Source organism: Propithecus coquereli, unplaced genomic scaffold (assembly GCF_000956105.1).
Source record: "Propithecus coquereli isolate 6110/MARCELLA unplaced genomic scaffold, Pcoq_1.0 Scaffold139, whole genome shotgun sequence".
In the NCBI taxonomy this organism is placed as follows: domain Eukaryota; kingdom Metazoa; phylum Chordata; class Mammalia; order Primates; family Indriidae; genus Propithecus; species Propithecus coquereli.
The window spans coordinates 4694434-4699340 of NW_012138191.1; the positions used below are offsets into that span (position 1 = coordinate 4694434).

At 42.0% G+C, this 4907-nt stretch overlaps 1 protein-coding gene across 1 annotated transcript in view; it reads left to right on the plus strand.

Annotated features, from left to right (window-relative positions):
- SLC23A2 (solute carrier family 23 (ascorbic acid transporter), member 2) overlaps positions 1 to 4907 on the plus strand; it is a 60035-nt gene that overhangs the window by 600 nt on the left and 54528 nt on the right. The gene's annotated exons all lie outside the window — the stretch shown is intronic.

Genomic DNA, 4907 nt, shown 5'->3' on the forward strand with positions numbered 1-4907 from the left:
AGTTGTCCAGATCATTTCTTTCTATTTATTAGTAGAGACAGGGTCTTGCTCTTGCTCAGGCTGGTCTCGAACTCCTGAGCTCAAACAATCCACCCACCTCGGCCTCCCAGAGTGCTAGGATTACAGGCGTGAGCTGCCACGCCCGGCCTGAACTTGCATCTTCCTATGAGCGAGATTGAGCATCTTTTCAAGCATTCAGGTGTCATGTATTATATTTTCTTATTTTCCTGTTGGGGTGTTGACCTTTTTTAAATTGGGTTTATGTCCCTTTCATATTTTTTACATATTAGATTTTGGCTTATGTATAATGTGTTACCACTTGGAAAGAATGAATGAAGACGGGCTCCCTTTTGGGTGGAGTGCTGTAACCTGCTGGGTGCCCTCAGGATCTGTTGTGGAATCAGTTTGAGGATGGAGTCCACAGGGACATCTCTAGATTTATTTATTTTTTTAATTAATTAATTTATTTTCTTTTGAGACAGAGTCTCGCTCTGTCTGCTGGGTTAGAGTGCCGTGGCGTCAGCCTAGCTTACAGCAACCTCAAACTCCTGGGCTCAAGTGATCCTTCTGCCTCAGCCTCCCAAGTAGTTGGGACTACAGGCATGCGCCACCATGCCCAGCTAATTTTTTTCTATTTTTAGTAGAGATAGGATCTCACTCTTGCTCAGACTGGTCTCAAACTCCTGAGCTCAGGCGATCCTCCCGCCTCAGCCTCCCAGAGTGTTAGGATTACAGGTGTGAGCCACCATGCCTGGCCGTTACCTGTTTATTAAAAGAAGAGAAAGCAGTTAACTTGGGAGTCTGTTACTACTCTGAAAGAGATTGGTTTAGTATAAAATGGTTCACTCACCTGCCAAACAGACATATTGCAGTGGTGGATGAATTATACCAGATACTGAATTAGGTAAGAAATCGAGTTCTGAACACTCTCATAGGAGGTGCAGGGTTTCTACCAGGTGCCTGTGTCCTCTACCTGACAGGTGTCAGTAAGCAGCTCATGCACTGTGACTTCTGTTTGAGTAACACAGACATGCTCAGCTGTTGGCTTAACCTGGCATTGCCATGATACGGACACTTGGCATGACACCCCTAGCACTCCTGCTTCCTGCACCTGTGACCATGTCAGGAGAACTGTTTAAAAGTGAACGTGTTAGCACCATCATCTTAGTTTAATAGAAATAAGACGCTTGAGCAAAAAAGACATTGTATTTATTGAGCAACAGACACCCTCGCACACCCGAAGTCAGAATAGCCCTGCATATCGGAGACAGACAAAAATCATCTGGTTAGGCAGGAAAAAACTTGCTTTCATAGGTGATTGAGTGGTGATACAGTGTTTAGGAGACAAAATTTAAAGCTACCAGTTTTGTTGCAGATAGTTTTGAGAGAGAAAGGACATCTTGTTCCCAAAAGGGTTATAATAATCTGTTGATTTTTTTTTTTAACTTGATCAATTTCCTGAGAAGAAAGATGCCAAGATTCTTCTCTGTTATCTGTGATACTATTTATAACACAAAACCAGACTTTATTAATTTAGAAAGCTTTCCAAGACATGTTTTATTTCACAGTTAATATTTAGAGTTCAAAAATGTGAAGCTTTGATGCTATCATCAATATTTTTTTATCCTTTTTCCAGGAACAAACTCAATCCCTTTCCTGAATAACTGATTTTAACATTTGGTTTTTAAAACTAAATTTTGCATTTTAAGAAAATAGACCATTAGGATAGCTAATTTGATAAGCAAAGGAAACAATATTAGTAAAATGGTACTTTGGGTAGAACTCTTCATCTGTAAGCACTATTTAGGCAGCTCCCTGCACACCAGAGATAAACGGTCAGACAAGAGCAGCCGCTGTGCGCATCCCCTCCTCTCACAGCTGTGGGATCCTTTTGCTGCCGGATCCCTCTGTCACTTCAATAAGAACCTTTTTCATATTCCCAGTTGTTTCCCAGTTGCCTTCCAAGTTTGTTGCCTTTCCCAGTGGGAGCCCTGGTGGAGTGCGAGGGCCATGGGAAGGAGGCTTGTTCGCATCCCTTTGGCGATGAGGGTGGCATGGGAGAGGGGAGGTGGGTTGGTCGGCTGCATCTCAGCTCTTCAACATGAGCTCTACAGGGTGGACGGTGGGCACTGAGGTCCCCCGGGATGCCTTGACCTGTGCAAATACGTTAGAAATCATAGGTTATTTGGGTCAATAAATAGTATTTATAGTTAAATAAACTTCCTGGACTAGCCTGGGAAAGTAAAGCTTCCTTTCTGGATTGATTTATATGGATCAGACACATTTTGAATTGGCTAATGAACAGTCTACCGCTCCTTATACCAATCTCTTTGGAATCAGCATCTCTCTACACCCAGCCATGCAGCTGAGAAAACCAGACTGTGGCCTGGACACTTTACCCGCCTGCCCCCAGCTTCTGGTCCAGGCTGGGGTGTTGCTCGCTATGCTGTGGTGGGACCTGCCCTGCACTCACTGCAGAGCTGTGTGGTGCTGCAGCTACCATCTGGGCAGTCTTCAGGGACCATTAAGTCTATGTCTTTGCTCTTTCTTTAAGCGGACTGCCTTTTGCAGGCCACTGTTAATACCTCACCCTTGCCACTGTCCCCTCTTTGAAGGGTCATCCCTTTGCTTCTTGCCACCTACGTATTCTCCCACTGTAGTCAAATCAGCCATCCAGAGCATGCATGTGATCATGGTGCTCTTGTACTTGGCATTCCTGTGTGGCTCCCTATTGCTTCCTGTGTTAAGTCAGGATTCCTCAGCACAGCACCTGCTCTAGAGGAAGCTCCTGGAGGCAGCAGGACTGAGTCCTCATGGCCTGGGACACAGCCACCATTGGTTGAATGAACATCTGAGCTTTTTTCTAGGCTTAGGAGTATCTGTGTACAAATGCTCCTTGACTTATGATGGGGTTACATCTTGATAAACCCCTCATAACTCAAAAATACCGTAAGTTGAAAATGCATTTAATATACCTAACCTCCTGAACACCATAGCTTAGCCTAGCCTGCCTCCATTGTTCTCAGAACACTTGGGTTAGCCCACAGTTGGGCAAAATCATCTGGCAACACAGTACGCTGTAGAGTGCCAGTTTACCCTCGTGATTACATGACCGATTGGGAGCTGTGGCTCACTGATGCTGTCCGGCATCGTGAGAATCATGAGACCGTTCTTACCATATTAATATTATTATGTAATAAGATTATATTTTATTACTGCTTTCTACTGAGTGTGTGTTGCTTTCACACCATCATAACACCGAACCAGAATGGGTTGGGGACTGCCTGTCCTTATTTGTGTGTGTGTATATGTGTATGAATAGAATGAGTCAGGGGAGCAGTGGGAATTGCTGTCTCCTTTCAAAATCTGCCCTCTTTGGTGCCATGTATATAGATGGAAAAACAATTATTAAGGTAAAGTTCACATAACATAAAATCAACCATTTTAAAGTAAACAACCCAGTGACATTTAACACATTTACAATATTGTACAACTACCTCCTCCATCTAGTTCCAAAATATTTTTATTCCCCCAAAAGGAAACCGCATACCAATGAAGCCGTTGTTGCCTGCAGCAACCTGAGATGAATGCAGGTGACGAAGGTTAGTTTTCACTAGCATAGGACTTTAAATCAGATCTGGGCTTCTCTGATGATTTAATCACTAAATATTGTTTTAAGGGAGTTCATCCGGAGTGTCTGTTCCTCTTGGCTTCTTGGTGGGTTGAGTACTGCTGTGATAAGACTTGGAGCATGGTTCTCATTGTACGTCAAGAGTTTTGTGCTATGGACCTGAACTTGGCCGGGAATGTGCAAAAAGTCATAGTGTGATTTAGAAGTAATTTTCAAAGTAGATCTTTATTGGAAATAATAAAAGAAAATTCGCCCCTATAATGATATATACTGGTTAATTGAGATCTCTGGCATACTGTAAAACCAGCCTCAGACTTATGTTATAATCTGTGTGACCTTGAATAAGAAATTTTTCACAGCCCTAGTTTCCTTGACTACAAAAATACATATTGGAAATCTTTTTTGACCTCTTCAATCCAAGCTATGCTGATAGGATCTTTCGTATTTTAGAAAATTACCAAAATATTTAGGGAACAAGAAAGGCAAAAGTGGCTCTACTGATCAAAGATGACCCGTTAATATTTCGGAGCACGTAGTTTTCATTATCTGTTTAAAAAAGCAACACACAAATAACAACACGAAGGCATACTGACAATAAAAGACGCAAACACACGAGAAGGGTTGGGGGGAAAAATGAAAGGTGTCTGCTGTTGCTGTCCTCATCCCGAGGGCGGCACCCTTCTACTGGTTTGTGACTTTTCTGGATCCTTTACCACGCATTTAGACAGGTAGGAGGGTGATCGAAATTTTATTTTCTTGGCGTGATTGGGATAATTCTAAGCTTATTGTTTTGTGACTTTTTTTTTTATTACACTATTTCTTGGAGTTGTTTCCTTGTCAGTCTATCAGCTTTATTCTTTTTAGTGGTTGAATATTATTCTCCAGATGGATATACCATAATTTCAGTGTTCACCTTTTTGATGAACATTTAGGTTGTCCGCAAGTATTCACTATTTCAAACAATGCGGCAGTGGCCAACCTCAAATGTAAATAGCACTTGCATGGATGTTTCTGGAGGACAAGCTTCTATAAGTATAATTGCTGGATCCAAGAAAGTGCTTGTTTTAAATCTCATTGCCAAATTACCCTCCACACAGGCCATTCCACCAAGACCATAGTCTCTGCAAGAACATAGAGTAGCTCTCCCCTCACATCCTGATCAATACCAGATTCAATTTTTATTTCCCCCAATGTACGTTAAAAATGAAATTTTATTTTAATTGTCATTTCTGTAACTTTAAATGAGGTGAAACATCTTTTCATGTGTTGTGTATTT